This window comes from Lepus europaeus, chromosome 15 (assembly GCF_033115175.1).
Source record: "Lepus europaeus isolate LE1 chromosome 15, mLepTim1.pri, whole genome shotgun sequence".
Lineage (NCBI taxonomy): Eukaryota > Metazoa > Chordata > Mammalia > Lagomorpha > Leporidae > Lepus > Lepus europaeus.
In genome coordinates this window covers 80,157,786-80,181,316 of record NC_084841.1, presented here as the reverse complement: position 1 = coordinate 80,181,316, position 23,531 = coordinate 80,157,786, and the positions used below count along the sequence as shown (strand labels likewise).

General features: G+C 41.4%; 1 non-coding gene across 1 annotated transcript; it reads right to left on the bottom strand.

The window, feature by feature from the left end:
- Positions 1–23,018: 23,018 nt before the first annotated feature.
- LOC133774722 (U6 spliceosomal RNA) lies at positions 23,019–23,123 on the bottom strand. The gene has a single exon (XR_009868122.1). It is a non-coding gene; the product is annotated as a U6 spliceosomal RNA (small nuclear RNA).
- Positions 23,124–23,531: the final 408 nt, after the last annotated feature.

Here is a 23,531-nt window from a genome sequence, read left to right as displayed (position 1 = left end):
AAAGTCACTCGAAATTTACTTCAAAAAGTCTTGGGGCTGGCACTGTGGTGCAGCAGGTAAAGCTACCGCTTGCAGTCTTGGCTTCTGTTTGGGTGTCGGTTCGAATACTGGCTACTCCATTTCCAATTCAGCTCCCTATATGGTCTGGGAAAGCAGCAGAAAATGGCCCAAGTCTTTGGGCCCCTGCACCTGCATGGGAGACCCAGAAGAAGCTCCTGGCTCCTTGCTTCGGATTGGCACAGCTCCAGCTGTTGCGGCCATCTGGGAAGTGAACCGTTGGATGGAAGAGTTTCTCTCTCTCTAACTCTGCCTCTCTGTAACTCTGCCTTACAAGTAAATAAATAAATCTTTTTAAAAAACTTCAAAAAGGTCTTATTTAATTACATATTCAAGGCCTTGTATCCCACGATTCTAGAACGGGTTTTATAGTGTAAGTGTGGCTCCCTTAGTTCATTTTGTGTTGCTTTTACAGAGCGCTGGAGAGACTTGGTAACTTGCAAAGAAAAGAGGTTTATTTAGCTTACAGTTCTGAAAACTAGAGGTCCAAGACTAGGCAGCTACATCTGCTCAGCTTCTGGTGAGGGCTTTGTGCTGCTCCACACAGGGCAGAAGAGTGGAAGGGGAAGCAAGCCCTTGAGGAAGAAAGGAAAAGTGGCCCAGTTCCCAACAGCTAATTCATTTCCATGAGAAAAGACATCACTCCATTCTGGAGGTCTTGACTCCCACCCACCATGGTCCTTACCTTGGGGAGCCCAGGCCTCAACAAACCACATTCAAACCCTAGCTGTAGTCTTCTCTAGGATTGTTAGAGACTGACAGCGTGATTTTCCTCTATTTGTGGAGCTCATGTTCTCATTCTCAGCTTGATTCTGCTCAGATTCCTAATGGGTGAGAGCCATATCACAGCAGATTCTGTGAGACTCTGGAGTAGCAGAAGCCCCTTCTGTTGAGACCACCTGGGTCTGTGTCTAGAACACGGTCCCCTCCCCTGTCCATGGACTCCCGGGGTCAGCTCTCTACAGTGGCTCCCTTGTTGGTTCTAGCCCTTGACTGCTCAGCCCCTGACTACAGAGATTCTATGCCAGGAAACTCATGAGGACCTCAGGTCTTTATTTTCCTTTAGGTACCATTTTCATAATGAGTCTCTATCCTCTACACCAAAAAGATTTTGATCCCTTTTGCCAGGTGTTTTCCAGAACACCCACTTACTCTAAAGAAATGTCTTTAGAGATTTGTTGAAGAGTTTGCATCTCTTTACACATGTTTATAGTAGCTGGTCAATTTATCAGGTCCTCAGGGTGGGACTGGGCAAGAGACAGAGAGAGGCAGAGAAAGACGCCAATGCACAATGCTAATAACTGTGAGATAACTTAATAGATAGAAATGTTTCACAAAGGTGTTGCACAGAAAGAGGTCTATTAACTAGATGTGTGAATCTAGAGGAGGAGAAAGAGTAATTCTGTTTAATAAGATGTTTCCAGCATTATCTTACTAATTTGCTGAGGAGCAGGTACAGGCCATACAGCACTTATAAAGTAATTAGAAATCCTTGATAATTGTTTTTTTAATTAACAACAAAATTTGAAGAGGAAAAAAAAAGCTGCTACCATTCCCACTTCTCTTCTGGATTAATTGTGTTAGATTCAGAAAAGGCCGTTTATGCACAAGAGATTTTTCCATTCCAAATTACAGGGTGAAGATGAGCAGTTTGGATACTCTTGTGTAATTTATGAACCCAGAGAGAGCCCCTTTGCTTCTACACCTTTCAACATTCCAAGGAAACCTGCAGATAATTTCTGACAAACTTTTGGTCCCTTATTAAGGGAGAAAAGAGCTCACTACAGACACTGCTTTCCTCTCAGCTCTTAATTTTTTTTTTTTTTTTTTTTTGACAGGCAGAGTTAGACAGTGAGAGAGAGAGGGACAGAGAGAAAGGTCTTCCTTCCATTGGTTCACCCCCACAAATGGCCGCTATGGCCGGCGTGCTGCGCCTATCCAAAGCCAGGAGCCAGGTGATTCCTCCTGGTCTCCCACGTGAGTGCAGGGCCCAAGTACTTGGGCCATCCTCCACTGCCTTCCTGGGCCACAGCAGAGAGCTGGACTGGAAGAGGAGCAACCAGGACAGAATCCGGTGCCTATGTGGGATGCCGGCACCGCAGGCAGAGGATTAACCAAGTGAGCCATGGCGCCAGTCCCTCCTCTCAGCTCTTAATACTGTGTTGTACCCTTGATTAGGGAACGTTACTGAGCCACCTAAGCCCAACAAAAAGGAGTCTCAGCAGCAGCAGAGATGACGAGGACATCAGAGTGGATATCATGAGACCTGCAAGGTCTACAGAAAACAAGAATAGGACTGTGATAAACGCAGGTGCTTCATTCTCTAAGTAAATGACTGATCACTGAAAGTAAAGGCAGAATTGGCCTCCCATGAGTTTAGGCTCCTGTTTTATTTCATATTAGCTATTCTGCCTATTCCTATGGTCCTCTGAGCCAAAACCAAATATCCTTTCCAACAAAGGGGAAAACGCAGATGGGTGTTCCAGTGTAACTGAGACCATCCTTGCCAAATTCAAAAGCTGACAATTTAAAATTCCAGTTGTCTACTAGAAAGTAATTTTTTTTTCTGAGAATTTCACCTGCCACTTGGCTCGATGGTGCTGCTGTGTAAGTTTTTATCTTCTGTATTCTAGAATGGAATAGGATGCCATTTCTTGCATTCTCTTTTATGTCTAGGAATTGAGACTGTGCTTTGAACTGGGATGAAGGGTACACAGGAGACCCCCATGTACTCATATATTTTAAAAAATCAGCTAGGGGAAATACCCTAAATGCATAGTTTCTTGCCTCTTTTGTGGCCACTGAAGGAGATGGAAAGCAGATTGTCACAATGGAAAACAATAATTCAAAAACCAAAGTATACTTACAACCGGGTGACCATTCATTCTTGTTTGCCCAGGGACACCTTTAGCTAATGACCGAATACTGGCATAGTTATTAAAAGGTGCCACCTTTCCTTTTTTTTAAGATTTATTTACTTGAGAGCCAGAGTTACAGACAGAGACAGAGAGACACACACACAGAGAGGTCTTCCATACACTGGCTCACTCCCCAAATGGCCGCAATGGCTGGAACTGAGCTGATCTAAAGCCAGGAGCCAGGAGCCAGGAACTTCTTCTGGGTCTACCACATGGCTGCAGGGGCCCAAGCAATTGGGCCATCCTCTACTGCTTTTCCATGCCATCAGCAGGGAGCTGGATCAGAAGTAGAGCAGCTGGGACTCTAACCAGCACCCATATGGGATGCCAGCACTGCAGGTGGATGCTTAACCTATTATCCTATAGCGCCAGCCCCTTTTATTCTCTAAAGTGTCACGGTTTAGACAACAAGTATGGTCACTGTATTTATAGCCAAGTTGGAAGAGAGCATTCTTCTGGTTTCTTAAAGTGAACTTCTAGGCCTAGATGAGATTTCTACTGGTACACAATTTCAAAGAGAAACTATGCTTCAAGTTGTTAGGGATGGTTGCATTTATTTTTTTTCAAGTTTTCATCTTTACGGATAAGGGGCCAGTGGGTTAAGCTGCTGCCTACGAAGCCAGCATCTGATATGTGCATTGGTTGAGTTCCAGCTGCTCCACTTTGGATCCAGCCCTGTTAGTGTGCCTGGAAAAGCAGTGGAAGATGGCTCAAGGGTTTAGGTCCCTGTCACCAATATGGGAGGTCTAGACGGAGCTCCTGGCTTCAGCCTGGTCCAACCATTTGGGAAATGAACCAGCAGATAGACGATTTCTCTCTCTCTCTCTCTCTCTCTCTCTCTCTCTCTCATTCCCTTCCTCCCTCTTTCAAATAAAATAAATCTTTAAAAAATATATAACCTTTATATGCTTATAATTAGACTTAAAGTCATTGCATATTATCAAGGATAGACCACTTTCATTAAGTTTTCAATCTAATTCAAATCAATAGAGATAGAAAATCACTAGCCACGTCATTTGTTTCCACCAATATTTGTATGCCCAAAGGATACTGAATGCCTCACATTCATTTGTTCATTCAATATAGGTTTAATAAGTGAAGAATTGTACTAAACGCCACAGAAACCAACCAGACGCAGATAGTGCCCTCATGAACTTTATAGTCTAGTAGATAAGACAAGAAACATGGATGATAAATATGCATGAGAAGAGAGACTATGCAATAATAAACGAGTCCAAGGCAAGGGAAAATGGTGATCTTACCAGTGAACACGGGCTTATGCGGGTATAATCACCACGGTTGTTAAAAGTTTGAAATACTTCCCAATCAGCTGACAAAAAGAAAATCTGTACTTATTTAGGCCACAAGTCATCGTAGGATGGATGTCCTAACACGGGCTGCAGCAGATGACAAAAGCGTTGACAAGTACTGCGGGGGAGGATAAGGGTGGCCAACTGCTGGGAAGAGCAAAGCAGCAGCGGTGAGGATGGGAGTGGGCACTGCCCAGGAGCACCCCCTGTTGACAAGTCTGAGAGTGGCGACCTCACTGCCAACATCGTCACCAGGGCTTGCCCATGAGCTCTCTGCATCTGAGAAATGCTATTCTTCAGATGCATACCCAACCGTAAAGCACACACAGCACACCCAGCCACCTCCAATCAAGCACCACACTCGAAGGACCTCATGACTAGGTCATTTTATTCCCTGTAGAAATACACTGATAGTGAGTGTAATTTAGCATTATTCTCTTGCTTTTTCCTAAGATGCAAGATCACATGCATATATTTTCTGCATCTTCACTAAAATCCACTATTAAAGATATTTTCTTTTATTATAGTAATTGATGGTTAGACTACTGTTTGAGTTTATTTCCGGGAACATTTTCTTCTTGCTAACCACATATGTCTTTTTATTAGAAAATGAATACTACATGACTCATGGAATTTCTTTATTGGCATTTGTGACCTATACAGGAACTAAATTTAATGTGCAATTGTAGAAAATACCTCCAGCTTTGATTTCAGATCCAATGATCTCCCCCATTCCTTTCTATGATCCTTAATATTTTAGACTTATATTAATTACTTATTACATATATATAACTCACAATAAATCTTTCTAAATAGGCATCTTATATCAAACTTCAGACATGCTTATATATACAGTATACAGTATTACATCTCTTGGAATCATAGAATTTTCATGAAAACACTGAACAAATGAAGTACTCACCTAAACTCTAAGTCCTTTGTGGTTAGTCTCTCGCAATTCTACCCTCTCCTAAGTGCCTACCGCAATTCTTGGCACATATTTATTGAATAACAGAATAAATTAATACCACATTGTGAGAGTAGTACTCTCTCCAGATTATTATGAAGGGAAAACACCACGATAATGATGTCAAAATCCCTTCAATTTCTGAACCAAGCAGGTAACAAATATTGCTGAAAGTGTTGCCATCATCAGCTGTAACCAGGAAATGTCTTGTGATTCTTTGGATATTCCATGACATTTGAAATAGCCAGGATTTGAATTGGAATGCAACACACACAAAATCCTGTCTGTGACTACAAAACGAACTTTTCCACTTAGTGGGAGAATGCCCAGGATCTCTGCATCTCAAGGAGCCCACTCATTTTCAGTTTCCAGGGTTGAGGTCCCCCTTTGGAACGATAGCAAATTAAGAGGTGTGGGATTCTTGGAGCCTGGTCTCTTTTACATTAATAAAGACTAATCGTGTCTAAACATGTTAGCACAGCACGTCCAGGGATGTGGGAGAGGATGCCAGCGCTAAAGTGAAATTAGTCGTGTGAAGGAAGCTATGTGAAAAATCGTGGAGAGAAACTGATTGAAAATGAAAATGAGGTGTGTTTTGAAGAAGATGGTCTCTAAACCTGACAGTGGGAACTGAAAAAAAAATGGGGTTAAAAAGATAATCAGAAAAAGCTGGCCTCTGTGAGATTAGAATAACGCCTTGGCCACTCACTACAAAGCAACTGCATTAAAAGAAGGGAAAATCGCACCTACCACAGGCATGTGGTACAGAAGCTCAGTTTCAGAAAGGCATCCTGAGCAGGGGATTCTCGGTGTGCAAGACAACAAGGGAAGAAGGAAAAAAGTGAGCTGGCTCTTTAAAATGAGGCGAAGATCTCTCTCCCCTCTCTTCTCTCCCTTCTGTCTCTCTATCCTCTGTCTCTCTTTGTCTCTCTCCATCACTCTCTGTCTCTGACACACACTATCATTACTTTGCTTTCTCCATCTTTGAAACTCTCGGACTAATACACACATCTAAACCTTTCTTGTCACTCAGATGGGATCCTGCTAACAACATGAGCCTGTTGTCATCTCCCCTCCCTCTCAGAGGTTGTGAATCTTGGCTCCCTCTCCTGTTACTGCTCACGTAAAATGTTAACATTGATAACTTGTTGAAGCCACTTACTACCCTGATGTGAGCCCTCACCCTTCTTCCATGTTTACTGGGGAGGATTAAGGCATCACCTTGGGGTACCAGGTACTTTGTGTTCACAGCAAGAACAGCCAGGTGTCCTCCAGTAAGATGCAGAGTGGAATCTGCACATTCTATGAGGTTCCTTTCTGAGAGGGACAGTAGTGAGCCTCACACCGAGCTGAAGGTGGTTCACAACCTGCCCAGCCAGATTCCCGGCCTTCGGGAAGTCGTTCTTATAGATAAGGAGTCAGGACGTCCAAGGACCATATTTGTTTTGCTGTAATCTCTTCAACTGAGGTAGCATTTCTTTATTTAATTATTCAACTTTTCACGCTATAATCTACAGATTAAACATTCACATTTATACAACTTTTCATCATGGTACACCTATTTCAGGTTGCTGCTGAAATCAGTAAGAAGAATGGAGGGAGGGACAAAAAGTTATTATTTATGCTTGGTATGTGCTAAGGGCTTTCTGTGTGTTGTCCCACTGGGATCTCATGCCTCTGAAAGTAGGACTGTTTATCCCCACAGGTGCATGATAGATTCAGAGAACTAAAATCAGTGCAGTTGTAACTTTTAGTGTGGCCAGGGAGAGCAACCAGGTCTTGGTTTACCAAAAAGTAGGTATTTGTGGTTCACAAATTGCTTTTTTTTTTTTGGCACCTGCATCTGACTCTCCCTGTCCCTAGCCATGCTGCTGTTTGCTTCCCTCCATTTAATTGATCACTCTTGATACAGGAAAATAAATAATTTTAAAAAGCAGGCAAAACGTTGATTAGCTACACACAGGTACTTAAGTACTTGATTTATTAAAGGATCTTTGTAAATGTGCTACATACTGTCAAAACAGTGTTTCATAAGTAGTACCACCTTCAGCTCGTGGTGTGCACAATCATTTCAAAAAGTGCAGAAAAATGAAAATTAAAGATGTTTATTTGGGTCCAAAAAATTGAAATCCATGAATATCTCTTTCTTGGCAGGCATTTTCCATAGACTTTTTGAAGAGCCTTTGTACTTCTCCAGGATTTGCTTGTGAAGCCATTCAACTATCGGGGCACTGAGCTCCCAGGGCTTTCCGAGGGCAGCTCAGTGACTGTAAAGCTGGGTATTGGGTGAAAGGAAAAGGCACATCATCAGTCCTTCCTATCCCCAACCCCTCTACTCAAGGGGCAGTTGACACGCTGAACAGCTTCCATGGTGTTGATCAGCAGGAGAGAGTGGGGGAGGCTGAGGCAGGGAGCTCTCCCAAATTAACCCGCTGCCAGTCTTGGTTCGCTGGCACATTGACACCAGCACTAGGACGTGAGCTTTATTGCAGTGGTGCTTTGGCAGGATACCATTTCACAGGAGCCTCCAGCTCGGAGAAGGAGAGCAGGCCTGTTATTACCGGATGCTTTAAATTCATGGGCCTTGCAAATGGAGAGATGTGTTTGTCAAGCAGTCCACATTTAAAGGCATACTTGATGTTGACTTTTTGTGTGGGTGAAACTCACTTAACCCTCTGAGAGCTCACATTTCAGCTAAGACAGAGCCGTGGTGAGCTGGATTCTGAAGAAGGGATGATAAGGATTATAAATTATCTTCTAAAACCCAAATGTACTCAAGAATGCACAACAGTAATGAACATTTATAAATGCCAAGAATAAAGCATTTAGTAGAAGGCTGATGGTAGATTGTACCTATTTGTCATAGGATTTCACTGGGAGCCTTTTAAGTAAATTCCTCTGGTTCCAACGGATAATTTGTAGGTTGACACTATTGCTGTGATACGTTGCAGATGCTGGAGCCTTCTCATGCTGGGAGTATGAGCATGACCAGTGGTACCCCGTCTCGCCCACACACATCCTTTTTTAAAGTTGTAAGCAAACAACCGTGTTCCATGGGCTGCAAAATGTGAATGTGAAACCGAGGGGATGAATATACTTGTTGAATCCAGTTCAACAAGTATAACAGGGCGTGAGCTGCTCTCTGCTGAGAGTCACAGCTTTTGAAAGTAAGGAGTTAGTGTTCAATCAAACTCAACTTAGCGAAGTGAACCCAAGATACATGTGACGACAACCATTATTACATGAAAATTAGCCATAATTGAAAGTAATTCACAATATGAGACCATTTTTGTCATCATAACCTATTTTTCTACATGGTTTGTATGAACATGAAAACAACCATGCAGTTCCCAAACTCTACTTCAAGGCGCCCCGGGATGCCACAATAAATTCACCGTAGGATATTTTCAAATTTTGGATGGGAATACAGAGTTATTGAATATCTGTCAGATATCCCACAAACCACCAGCTTGAGACTGTTCACAGTTTCAGTATTAGATTCTGCTGGATTCCTTTCAATGATACCACATCTTCATAAAACTGGATTTTCAGCAGCTGCTATGAGCAAATACCACATGAAAATCAATGTAGAATGAAGAACAGGAGCACAGGCTAGCAATGTCTAATCCGGTTCCAAAGTCTGAGAAGTTATATGGTTGCCCAGTACAAAATCATATCCCACAGGCATGCAGTGTTGGATAAGAATGAAATGAATATTTTCAGTTTGGTGTGTATTTTTTAAATGACCACTAAGTTATTAGAACATAAAGACTTATTAAATTATCTGGACTCAACCACTGAATGGAACTGTTACATGTTTCTTTTGGCCTGGGAATACTGTGAGAAAAATTATAAAGATACTAAGAACACTGTGAACCAAAAAAGTTTGAGAACCTCTGCTGTAAACAGATTTCCCCAATATCTCTCTCTCTCCTTCTCTCTCTCTTTCTCTCTCTCTCTCTGACATACACACATACACACACACATATACATACACTAACATACAAATTAGAAGGACTTTGTTCTTTTTTTGCATTCTATATATATATATATATATATATGGAAAAAGTTGAATTAAAAGTTTGACTTTATTTTAGTGAAAACAATTTTTATTCAATTTTTTATAATACAAAAAGTGTATTCTGTTAAATTTATTACAGATTTTAAAACTGATTTGCACAAAAACCTCATATTTTTAGTTCTGTATTTCCATGAACTGTTTGAAGTCCCCTCATGTCTATTGGGTCTAGCCATATATAACTCATATGTGCCCACCTGCCCACACATCTGAGAAACAGTATCATAACTAACACACAAGATTAGCAGGAGCATGAGGAAGAAGGCCAGGGAGAATGATCTCCATGTGCAGTTGAGGGTACTTCAAAAAGATGTGAAAAATGGAATTAAAAGACAAGTTTATTTGGGTGCAAAAAACTTTTAACATCCATTCACAGTTTTTTCTATTTATTTATTTTGACAGGCAGAGTAGACAGTGAGAGAAAGAGACAGAGAGAAAGGTCTTCCTTTTCCGTTGGTTCACCCCCCCAATGGCCGCTGCGGCCAGCGCGCTGTAGCCGGCACAACACGCTGATCCGAAGCCAGGAGCCAGGTGCTTATCCTGGTCTTCCATGGGGTGCAGGGCCCAAGCACTTGGGCCATCCTCCACTGCACTCCCGGGCCATAGCAGAGAGCTGGACTGGAAGAGGAGCAACCAGCACAGTTTTTTCTTAACAAACATTTTTGATAAACTTTTTGAAAACCTCTTGTATGCATGAATTTCAATGTTCTTTTTTATCAATATAAACATCTTTTAATTCCATTTTCCACAAATTTTGTGTCCCCTCACCGATAGTCTTGAGGCAAAGGGACAGAGGTATGCTCAAAAGGATTTTGAATTAGGAAAGAGGGGAAGTTGGAGAGGACAGGGTGGACACTAGCCTTAGGAATGGCCACATCCTCAGGCATGATCCTCTGGCCAGTGAGTAGGTACAGTGCATGTCACTTCCCACCCTCAGGCTCCTGGGGGCCAGGGAGCAAGATGGAGAGTCAGGAAGACACCACTGCAAAGCACTGTGGGAACCCTGCCATTGGCCTAATCCCAGTCCTATTTGTCACTGGTGTTCAGATAGATGAAATCATGCAGAGAGTACATCCCATCTAACATTAACCTTGCTCCCTGCCCTCCCTACTTGCACCAAGAAGGCTGCCTAATACCACAGCAACATACTACCAATGCGCCCTTACTCATAGCTATACATAGAGGTCCCGGTGCACCCTCCCTACCAGAAGCAGTTCTGCCTCAACATCACCCTCCAAACGAATCTCACCAGAATTCACACAACAAGGGAGATGTCTACTAGAACAAAGTCCATACTTCCATGCACCCACTTTACTCTAAAAAGATTCTGGTTTGTAAGAGAGAAGATAGTGCCGGAACAGTTAGCGAGCAAAACAAACAGATCCTGTGCCTCTCAGATTTCAGGACTAGAAGATCCATCTTTCCACACAGACTTGCCTGATCTTAGCAATGGCACTTGGGAGAGCCAGGCATTCTTGTGCTACCAGAGGCAGGACAGTACATTCTGAGCCTGGGAAGGGCTTCGGTGAGACACTTCAACAGAGGGGACTCAGGGGAAATAAAATGATCCCCTGCCTACATTTAGCAAATTAGAGTTGGAGTGTATCAGAATTAGAGCTGGGCATTGCACTGCATGCTCTCTCAGCAACAGGACCAGAGTGCTTTGTCTTACATAGGGGAAAAGGAGAAAGGGAAGGAAGGGAGGAAACAGGCAATTTGAGAGCTGGTGCGATGTTCAGCAGTGTCAAGGTGTAGACACAAAGCGACTAGCTGCTCCTGCCCTGTTGCAAGGATGGCATCGTTAGGGAGCAATTTGCCAGCCTTCTTCAGCTCCTGAACCTCCTAGGCAGGAGCCACACTGACTCCCTCATTGTCTCACTGGGTGCAGCACTGTCAACCATGCTTCTGCTGTCAGAGGCTCTCAGCAGCCGGGGAATCTTCCACCCCAGAGGATTCTTTTTTCATCCAAATCAAGATGGTCCTGCACAAGGCAGGCAGGGCTTCAAAAGGAATGGGGAACATTATCACTTGAAGGGTCATCTTAGGAGAGAGCAGCATTTCTTAAATGTGTGCTGCTGTTCAGTACACCATTTAGCACTTAATTGTAGGCTGTCTTGATTTGTTCTCTGCTGGGATCATGGAAGTCTACAGCTGGACGTGACCTCAGACCTCAGCTAATCCAACCCTCTAATTTTAAAGATTTTAAGAAGAACACAATGGAAAAGTTTTTGAGTCCAGAAATAATCAGGAGCTAGATCTTCAGATCCCCAGATTGGGAATCTGATATGCAAGTGGGTAAACATATATAGTATCTCTGTGATCAAACAGCTTACAACCCAGCAGAGGAGTCATAGATTCATCTGAAAAAAATGAGAACATTTACTGGGTGTTTTCCATGTGTCAGATACACTGAAAGAACTCTTGGCATTGTTTCATTTAATCCTGACCCTCCACCCCACCCCACCCCCCAAAAAAAAAGCTACACAGTGAATAATATCACTTTTATGGACATCATCCCCAGGTCATAAATGGGAAAACCAAGTCACTGGCTTTTTTCAAGATTTATTTTATTTATTTGAAAAGCAGAGTTAGAGAGAGAGACAGAGGGAAAGAGAGAGAGAGAGAGAGAGAGAGAGAGTCCTCCATCCACTGGTTCACTCCTCAAATTGCCACAATGGCCAGGGCTGGGCCAGGCCACAGCCAGGGTCCAGGAGCTACTTCAAGGTCTCCTCACTGGCTGCAGGGGCCCAAGCACTTGGGCCATTTTCTGCTGCTTTCCCAGGATTAGCAGGAGCTGGATCAGAAGTAGCCAGGACTCAAACCAACACCCTTATGGGATGCCAGGAGTACAGGTGGCAGCTTACCCCATTATGTCACAATGCCAGCCCCCGCTATGAGTTTCAGTAAAAGCACATACAGTCTTCACAGTGAAGGCTCAGAGGTAGAATTTGGGGCCCAGGGAGTCTGAGGCCAGATACACCTTGCTTACCCACCCCACACCATATCACCTTGATGAACTACAAAATAGGAGATGCAGAAACGTTGGTAGAGAGGTACACAATATTTCCTTCTGCCTTTCGAAAAACTAGATTTGTGATTCAAAACTATTAACCCTAAAACATAGACCTCTTTAATCTGGGCTAAAAGAAAGAGTGAAATCTACTTGGAAATGAGAAGAATGACTTCTATTTTCTATTGCCCAGAAATGACAATAGCCTAGATCTAAGACATTTTTATAACACTGAAACAAAGTATCTTCCATTTAACTCACATTCAGTGCTACTCATGTTACCTTTTAAAATTAATTAATCCTATTTGAGAGGCAGAGAGAAAGAGAGAATGACAGAGAGAGATCTTGCATCTCCTAGTTCACTCCTCAGATGCCTTCAATAGCCACGGCTGGGCCAAGAGCCAAAAGCCAGAAAGCCAATCTGAGGTAGCAGGGACCCAGCAACCTCAGCCAACTCCTTCTCTCTCTCTCCGGGTGCACATTAGTAGGAAACTGGAATTGGAAGCAGTGATGAGACTCAACCCATGGACTCTGATATAAAACGTGGGTGTCCCAAGCAGCAGCTTAAGCACCACATCAAAAACCCACCCCTCATGGTACCTTTTTGATGGGCAAGCCACCAGGCTGACTATTGCATTTAGTTTCTGGATGGGATTATCATCTTTCCACTGTGTGGTCAGGCAGTTCTAGTGTTTACAATTCTGCTGTAAACTGACGAATTTCTCTGTGGATCTTGTCTTTCTGACATAGACAGTAGGGTGACCGGCTGTCCTGGACCCTAGTGCTAAGGGGTTTCTCAGGTTGCAGACCAGCAGTGCCAGAGCTGCAGCAGGCCTGGCAACCACGCCTTCCTTCTCACGCTCGGTATGGTGTCTGAGGATCTAGGGCTCTCGTATAGCCCATGTGAAGTGACAAAGCCCAGCCCTGCTCATCTCTGAGCATCCATCTCCTTCCTCAAGGATCCCACTGTTGATCTGAGCTGAAGAAATCAGGTGTCCCTCCTTTTGGCCCAGGAGAGCTCTCTGCCACGCACTGCCAGGTTTCCACCGCCAAAGTCAGCACTTGGCTTTCCTAGAGCAGAGACCGCCTGAGCTCTGGACATGGCTCTCATCTGACCTTCATTGTGGACAGCTGCCTGCTGCAGGGCTGCACTGCGAGTCACCATCAGTGACTGTGCCAGCAGCTGGCCAGCCATCGGCCTCAGCTCTGTGCCACAGACCCCGGGAGATCTGAGACCACGCCTGAGGCTTGTGTCTGCCTGATCAAGTTGTTCCGTCATTCCAGCTCTGCTGCAGCCACTTCTGTTGTGAGGATTAACTGTGAGAATGTTCTGTCCCAGAATTCTCCACACCAAACATAAGGGGTCTTCAGAAAGTTGGTGGAAATTGTAAGAAACTGTGGATGTATTTCAAAAAATGTTGCACAAAAATAAAGTTAGCTTTCAACGTTTCCAAGAACTCAGCGTCCTTTGCTGAGCCTTCCGTTTCCATCCACACCCTTCCCACTGCCACCAGGGACTGAAGCCAGAGAGCTGAGTCTGGACCATGGTGTCTCCATCCCTACGGTCACCTCTCCTCTCTTCCCTCCCTGACTCCTTCACACTGAAGGCTTCATACTCTCCCCTGACGGGAACTTTTCTTATAGCACATTCTGCGAAGGATGCTCAGGAAACTGGAATACTTAGTCACCGAGCTTGCTACTCTAAGCTGAGCAATGGCCTCTTATGCCAGTGGATTCTGCTCAAAACTAGAACTAGTTATGTACGTGAAAAGTTACTAAGGGACTTGCTGAAGACATTGCAACATTTTCAAAAATGTTAACCTCGCGGTACTTTTCAGTTGTCTTACTTTGGTTCTGGCTCTCTTGCTTTTTTCCTCTATAGGGTTATGGTGATAGCAAACGAATATGTGGTGGTTTGACTTTGCCAGAATGGAACAGGAAGAAACTTGCACCTGAAAGAAGGTAGTATTTAAAAGATCATCCTCCTGCCCTGACAGCAAGCAACAGCCCCGTTACAACAGCAAATGAAAGATATTTCAGTCACCACCATCTATAGGGGGAACTGAAATTAATTTCCTGAGAAGTCTTTTTGTTTTGTTTTGTTTTTGGTGGGGGGTAGAGGTGGAAGGAGAGATAATGGGAGTAAAAGCTAAGTTTTATCTCCAAGTATGATCAAGCCTTTCAGCTTCAGGTACTCCATCATATCTCAGTGGGCTTTCCATCATGGTGTCTTGCTTAGGATCATAGGCTACTGGTGGTGACTGGGTCCTACGAGATAATCTAGTCCAGTTCTTTGTACAAAAGTAAATAAATAAATAAGACTTTATTTGTAGAGGAATTTTAGGTGCACAGCAACACTGAGTGGAGAGATATCCCATATGCCCCTGCCATCACACACATATACAACCCTCCGTTACCAATATCCTCTGCAGCCTTATGCAACTGATGAGCCTGTATTGACACATCATCACCCAAAGGCCATCATCGGGGTCCACTCTTGCTGTTGAATGCTCTACAGGTTTGGACACACGTATAATGACAAGTATTGACCACTACAGTATCAGACAGAGTAGTCTGATGGCACCAAGAATCTTCTTTGCCTTACCCATTCACCTCTCCCTTCCCCCAACCCTTGGAAACCACTGACCTATCTATTGTCTCTGTAGTTTTGCCTTTTCCAAATGTCCTATAGTTAGAATTGCGCAATATGCAGCCTTTCCAAATTGGCTTCTTTCAGTTAGTAATATGCATATAAGTTTCTTCCATTCTTTCTGTGATTTGATAACTCATTTCTTTTGCAAGCTGAATAACACTCCATTGTCTGCGTGTACACAAACACTTTGGTACACTTCAGTACAGCCACTTGGGAAGACGGTTTGAAGGTTTCTCATAAAACTAAACATATTCTTACCATATGATCCAGCAAATTGCACTTGCTGGTATTTACCCCAAAAGTGGAAAACTTATATCCACACAAAAACCTATCCACTAAAAAAACTATGCACAGGGATATGTATAGCAGCTTTACTCATAGTTGTCAAAACTTGGAAACAACCAAGATGTTCTTCACTGGCTGAATGGATAAACTAGGGTCCATCTAGACAATGGAACATCATTCAGCGCTTTTCAAAACATTTTTAAACCAGCAGAATTATGCAATAGGACCTTTCCTCCAAAGGAAATCTCGTTTGAGAACTCCAGATTGAAGAAGCATTGGCTACTCTGTGGTCGAGGCCAGGATCAATCATGAAGCCCAGTGTTCAGCGACCTTGGCTACACAGGCACTGCAGAATGCTGGAGTGTCCTTTTGCAGAGCAATGATTACCACCATCAAACACCAGCAAGCCCAAGCTCAGAATGGAAAACCCACCTCACTGCCCAAGGTCACACTGCAGGCTTCAGAGACTGACTCTCGGCACCATGTCACCCTCATACATATTTTAAAGTATTATAACAAAGGGCTTGGTGCATTTATTAAGGATCCCTTTTAGGTGTATGCCTATTTAAATGTCTTTAAGTTATTTGGGGAACTGATTTTTTTTTTTTTTTAGTGTTGACACATCTTTAAGCTGTACATCAATAGAGGAAAAAGATTCTATTTTCCAACATTCAGTTTTCAGAAAAAAAGTTACCAAAAAAAAAAATGCAGCTCTACTATTTGCCAGCACCTCTTAGAATAAGAACTTCAAGAATTCATTTAAATTTTAAAACAAAACAAATGCAACCCAAGAGAAATACCTGCCCCAGAAGATAATTTTCCACTTCAGCAAATTATTATTTGACATAAAGCAAGTAGAATAGGCATCGTGGAGATTAAACATAAATATTAGGGTAAAGAAAAAATTTTAAACTGATTTTTGCCCAGATCCCAAAAAGGTGAGAGCCTTAGGTGTTTCTGGGCTTTATCTATTTGTTTGTTTCATTTACAGTTTAATTTCTGAGATTTGAATATCCTGTGATTGTTATACTTTGGAGGACTTTATGTAAATGTTTAAACTGCAGGAACTATGGGTTCCTTAAAGCAACGGAAGATTGAGTTCACGTTTTTCCTTCAGAGCATGTTGATGGAGACTTGGCAAAGAATGAGGTTCCTGTGCTAATTTCCTCTGGCTCTCTGTAATTAGTCAGCATTTTAAATGAGGTAACAGGATATAATTGTCTACTGACCAATGCAGCCCATTTGTTTATGACACACTCTTCAGGCTTTCAGATGTACAATATTATTACCCACCTCTTCATTTGTGCTGCTGTCTCTTTCCTCTGTTTTAATAACTCCAGCTCTTCTCCACTCAACCCCAGCTTCCTTTGTGGGCAATGCAAGGAGGCACTTTCCCTTCCAGCTGGCAAGGCATTAAGGAGTTCTGAAGGGGGTGTACAAGAGTGACTTACACACTCCCCGGAGACCAATTACACTTGGAATCCTCCTGATCTGCCCTGATCAGGGAGCAGGGCTTCCCCTCACAGCCTATTGTGCTAGCTCTGAGCCACCTGACCAGCCTGGTCCCACTCAGTATTTAAATTAGGGCGTCACCAGTCCTGGACCCAAGTCAGGGCCTCTAGGTAACACTGGGGAATAAATTAACATTCTGCTGTTGTTACAAAGCCACATGGACCGCATTATTAGAAACCCATCAGCAATAAAGGGAGCTGTTAAGCAGGTCTCAAGAAAAAAGGGATGAAATGGCATTATGCAATTGTGTGCCGGTGCACTGTGTCTTAATACAAAAATTAGCATGTTGCCTTTGTTGGTTTGGTGGGAGGGTGACTAGTTTAATATAGCATCTCATTAAGTAGCTAGTAGTATAACTTACCCACAAGCATTTTAGGATCACCAAAAACAGGAAAGAAAGAAAGCAGGATGGTGGGAAGAAAGAAAGGAGAAATAAAAGGGGAAAAGATGTGCAGCCTTTATTCATATGCTTACTAGATTTGTAATTCAACCCACCAAAGGCTAACTTAAGTGGTAAAGTTAGTTTAGAAGAACACTTGTATGACAAACCAAGGACAGAAAAGGAAGGATATGAGAAAATGACTAATAGGCAAGTTAGCAGACATCAAGCAAAGTGGCTCTGAATAAGAATTATTTGAGAAAAGATATGTTTCAGAATCAATAGCAATGCACTTTACAGAATTTTGGAAAGTAAAGAGAAGGACTTTGAATTTATTGAGGACAAATCTTGGCAGGATATCATGATGAAATACTTTCATTTTGGAGCCAAAAATATACATCTTTGTTGCGCTTTTCTGCATTCTTTTTGCTTCTCCCCTCCCCCAGGCAATTTGTGATATTGCGACTGAAACTGTGCAGTGAATTTCCACAGTTAGTCTCACGGCCCTTCACATTCAGTGTACACATCTATTATGTAACTGCACTGCTCTATCAGCCATCTCACTTTTCACCACTTTTATAACCCGCATTGCATATGTCTCAGAACCAAGAAAGAAGACTCTTCAAACAACGCAAACAGCTTTTTAAATTAGACAACAAAACTATTTCTCAGTTAAACATATTGTCATTCTTCTCTGTAAAAAAAAACTATCATGACAACCATGCAAAATAATACTCAGCCTGTTACTATTTTAGAGAAATAGAGCTCAGAAATGATAAATGCAATACACAGTTAATAAAACTTCTGGAAGTTGAATAATATTTTTTAAATGTTTTTTGTTATTTTAAGAGAGCCAAAGTAATCAAATTTTAATACTGATTCCAGGGTATATTTTATATGTTTTAATAGCTAATTTAAAAATTGAATAATCACTTCATTTTTATTGTCTTTGTTTAGTTCAGATTAGATAGTAATAGCAAGTAAAACTGTGACAATAAAATTAACAAAATTATTTCAGTTGAAATCCATAACATTTGTAACTATATGAATCATGTCAGTTTAAATTTTGCTCAAAAGTGTTCAAGAATATTTTGTCTCAACTTATGTCGAGATATATATATATATATATATATAGTATAGATATAAAGAGTTCTGATAAACTGATTTCAAAAATAGTATCTTGGTAAGAATGTACAAATATGTGAAAGGAAGTAGTGAGAAACAATAATAAACCAAAAATTTCAGGTTTATTTGTGATCATATAAATGTAAATAACATCAATAAGATATTTCTAAGTTAGGCAAATGTGCAAAGACTTATAAACATAAGTATTGATGAATGTATAGTAAAACAAGCACCCAACATAAATGGCAAAAGTATAACTATCACATTTCTGGAAGGCAATTTAACAATATATATCTATATTATAGGTCTTAGAATTTGTTACATCCTTAGCTAAATTTTACTAATTGTACTACATATTAAGGAACTGATAGAAAATTCATTCAAATATATATGTACTATAATTTTTACTACATACTCTTAATATAATCATAACATTGCTAGATTGTGTGACAATAGGTCAGTGGCTAAGTAAAGTATGCTGTGTAATAGAAAACACGCAACTGTTAAAAACAATTGGTGAAGAAATTTTCTTATTATGGGATAATATATGCAAGCTGATCATAAATTTCAAATACAGGGCTCAAAACTCGGGATACAGTTGGATGACAACCGTATTTTTAAAATATATGTAAATCTGGAACATCTGCTCTTAGAACTGGGCCCATGCTGTGACAGCCCAAAAAGAGGCCCATAGAAACAAAGATGAATTCATCTGCCCAACTGCTCCATTTGAGCTAAGTCTTGTACACCTGTCCCCATCACCATGCCAGACACATGAGGAAAAGCACCCGACACCCTCCTGACCAGCCCATCTGAATGTCACCAAGTGACTTCAACAATGCCATGTGAGAGGAAGAAATGCCCACTAAGTTTTACCCACTAAGTTTTTGATGTTTAATCAAATGATTGTTTCTATGCATATATAAAGATGTGGATGTGGATATAGATAAGTGAAGACTGACAAATATGAATCTGTAGAAACTGATTGGAAGGAAACACTCTAAAATGTTAGTACTGGGTCTCTTTTGGCAGGATGTCTATCAATAACCTTTATGATTCTTATAGGTTTACTAAGTTTCTAATAAGCATATTTTACTTTTGTTTCAAACTGTTATTATTTAAAAGAGAAAATATAATAATCTTTATTGTTTAAAAAAAGATTATCTTTACCATAATATGTCCTTTGGGTTAAATTAGCCACTTTGAAGTTTAAATAATTTAAATGACTAAGTCATTAAAGTCTAAAAAGTGAAATGCTTTTTCTTAAATGTTTGCTGCTTAGGTTGACTTTTAATGAAGAAAATTTAGAAAACAGAAAATGATCACTTTATCCATGGATGATTTGGGCTCTGAGATCTTCAAAGATGATAATACTAACATGCGACCATCCACCTTCGGATTAGACAATCAGACCACGCATCTACCAGCTTAAGGGCAGTGCTGGCTTTGTATGAGTTTCATTGTAAATTCCCAAGATCTGAATTAATGGCAGGTGTCCATTTCCAACAGGAGTGTAGGCCTGAAAGTGCACGTCAGTGCAACCCTGAGATCCTGTCACATTCTGTTAGGCATCTCCCCTCTAAACTGGCACAACACAACACAGCACAGAAGAAATGCATTGACATGGTACAAGGTGTCAAAAAACAAATACTACATCTTTGTAGATAATATGGTATAGATAATTTGAGTTATCTGAATTCTTTCGAGCGATTTGGTTTACCTTATTAAATCTGATCCTTAAAATGCTGATAGTAAAATTGTTTGAAATTGATTCCCAAAAGACCTCATCTTAAGTTTGGAGGTAAAAGTGATTAAGGATAACACACAACAGGAGAGATATTTACAATGATTCTGATGGCATTTGAAAAATCGTCTGCTACAAATAACTCAAAAATATAAGAAAATTATGTAGAATGTTGATTAACAATGGAATAATGGTCACAACCTCATGGGACAAGAGCTCTAATGCAGAAGGAACACCGTTTTAATGTTTAACAAGAGTCAGGTTACTCAGAACAAAATACTAAAAATGTCCAGGTGATGAAAATAAATAAATGATGGAGAAAACTGGGTTTTGGTGTGGTAAACAGAACAATCTATGTGTTGTAGTCAGTGTTCAGCTCCAGCCAATGGTTGCTGTAGTTGAAAACTACAGACTTAACATCTCCATATCATCATTTCACTTCTCAGAACAGAGGGAAATCTAGGTTCTTTTATTTGTAAAATATGTTAATTTTTAAATGTTGACATTTAATTCACAGTTTTAAAACCGACACATGTAAAATAAAACATATCTATGTGCAGACAACTGGCCAGGGGACAGTGTCCTCCCTCTGGGCTGGGATTTTTTTTAAGTTTACTTCTTTTCATTTATTTCAAAGGCAGAGCAAAAGAGAGAGAGGGAGAGAGAGAGAAAGATCCATCTTCCATCCCCTGGTCCAATCCCTAGAGCTCTATAACAGCCTTGACAAATCCAGACTGAAGCCAGGAGCCAGAAACTCTATAATGGAATGTCCCATGTAGGTGGCAGGGACCCAAGTACTTCACTGGCTGCTGGTTCCCAGGAGTCTATATAGCAGGACGCTGGATTGAAGGCAGAGGCTGGTCTCAGACTAAGCACTCTGTTATGGGATGTGGGAGTCCCAAGCTGTGGTTTATCCCCTGTGCCACAATGCCTACCTGTGGGCTGGTGTCTTAAGTATTAATTGTCTCAACAATCACTGTGTGCATGGTTGACTCAATGAGCTTGGCTGCTGAAAATTTAATACTGTGTAAGCAGGGGAGATGGACCCGTTCCAGATCAAAATCTGTATTTCATGAGAGGAAAGCAGCTTTGTTGCACGATTTTCACCATGATCAAACTACCAGCAAGTTTGTTGTGGACAGAGGATAATGTTATCCACACACAAAGTTTGAGCTCTCCTCTTGAAGAGGCTAAGTTAACCTGAAAGGAATTTTTATACCCTCATATTCTAAAGGATCCCAGCCAGGATTTACAGTAACTTCCTGATTGTATTGAGGGAAATGGGAGGGCAAGAGACCCCAAAAAGGGATAAAAATGGCTACTTGAATTCATATAAAATTAATTATGACTTTTTAAACACAGTTTTTAAAATTTCCAATAAAAAAAAAACTAACACATTTTGGGTTCAGGCATTTGACTTAGTGGTTAAAAACCCAGTTAAGATACATGCAACCCACACATAAATACCTGGATCCAATACCCAGCTCTGGCTGCTGACTCCAACCTCCTGCGACCATGAGACAGCAAGCGTGGCTCACATAATTGGTTAAATTTCCCATGTGGCAGAACTGGATTGAGTTCCCAGCTCATGGATTTGGCCTGGCTCAGTTGTAGCAATTGTCTGGCATTTGGAAAGTAGACCAATGAATGGAAGCTCTGTTTGTGTGTGTGTGTGTGTGCGCGCACACGCTTTTCAAAGAAATAAACAATTTTAAGAAAAAAAAAAACTACTAGAATTTTGTTGGCTGAAATTGCAGTGACATTTACAGATAAACCCTGATGCACCAAGTACCCACTGCTAAGGGCTGCTGCATATACAAAATGAGAAAAGCCTTGTTCTTTCTGCCTAGTGCAGGAATGAGTTATATAAACAAACCTTCACGCTACGGTGTGATGCCTGCTATGGAAGAGGGAAGGACAGAGTACACATCTCTAGAAGAGAGGAATCAAATTCAACTGCAGTGAAAGAGGAACGCTTGCAGAAGAGGAGGCAGTGGGCTGCCTGAGCAGAGGACTGAAACAGCATGGCCAGAGCAGGATGCTGGGTAATTGAATGTATGTCGAGCATGCAGTACCAGGAGTTGGAAAAAGGGAAAGCAGCAAGCATAGATCACCCTCAGAATTGGCTTAATTCTTGACAGTGAAGAACTATGGAGGGTTTTAAGCAGAGAACTCTGAACAGACCAAGTCTGTGTATCAGAAAAATCACAGAGGGAACTCACAGGTCCTGTAGAACAAAGGAGAAACCAAGGTTCTGGGAATTGTGATAAGAGCTATTTTGAAAATCCAAGAAAGAACTACAAACAAATAACATTTTATTTAAAGATTTATTTACTATTTATTTAAAAGGTAGAGCATCAGAGAGAGAGAAAGAGACAGAGACAGAGATCATCCTTCCTCTGGCTCACTCCTCAGATGGCCACAACTTCCAGGGCTGGGCCAGGCCAAAGCCAGGAGCCAAGACCTCCATCTGGGTCTCCTACATCCATGGTAGGGGCCAAGAAGTTGGGCCATCTCTCACTGCCTTCTCAGGCACATTAACAGGAAGCTGGATCAGAAGCAGAACAGTCAGGACTTAAATCAACACTCCAATATGGGATGCAGACATTGTAAGTGGTGGTTTAATCCACTGTCACAATGCCAGCCCTCTAATATTTTATTGAGCCAAACTAAAAAACAGATAAATTACAATTGTTGGTGGGTATTAAAAGATGAATAATCATATTTTGCTTCTTTTTTTTTTTTACTAATTTTTAATTCAAGAAAGAGAAACAAATGTCTGCAATTGCTAAGGCTGGGACAGACCAAAACCAGGAGCCAGGAGCTCAGTCCAGGTCTCCTACATACATGCCAAAGACTCAATTACTTGAGCCATCACTGCTGCCTCCCACAGTCTACATTGGCTGGAAGCTGGAATTGGGAGCTGAAGCCAGAAATCAAACCCAGGTCCCCCCCACACACATATATTGCTGTCATTTTAACAAAAATATGAAAGGTCATGAATTCACATATCATTCTTGCATGGGAGCCAGGCTAATCTCCCCTATATTGTATCAATGTTAATATAATGTGCTGCTGAAGCAAAATTTGTGTTCATAAACAATAGCTAATAACTAAAACCACTTATGAATAAGGGTCTATTTTAGGAGAGAAAAATACAGCCTCAAATCTCAAACTAAAAATTTTCAAGTTCTCTTGATGTCTATTCAGAAGAGAAATGATTTGTTGAAATAAAAGTTTTATTCCATTATTGGAGTTGGCAGAGCATAAAAGTGTTATGGTACTTGTCTCAGTCTGCCTTCCCAGAGAGCAGAGCAGGTCTAGGAGGTCTTATAGGCTAGGACTTTATCAGTAGGCCAAGGAAGGAAGGACATGGGGTGGTAAGGAAAGAGGGAATAGGTACAAGGGTGCACATCATAGAGTGTATGTAGTTGTGTACTGTTGATGCAACCCACTACTAGAGCCTCCTGAAAGCTGTATCCATAGCTTCTCA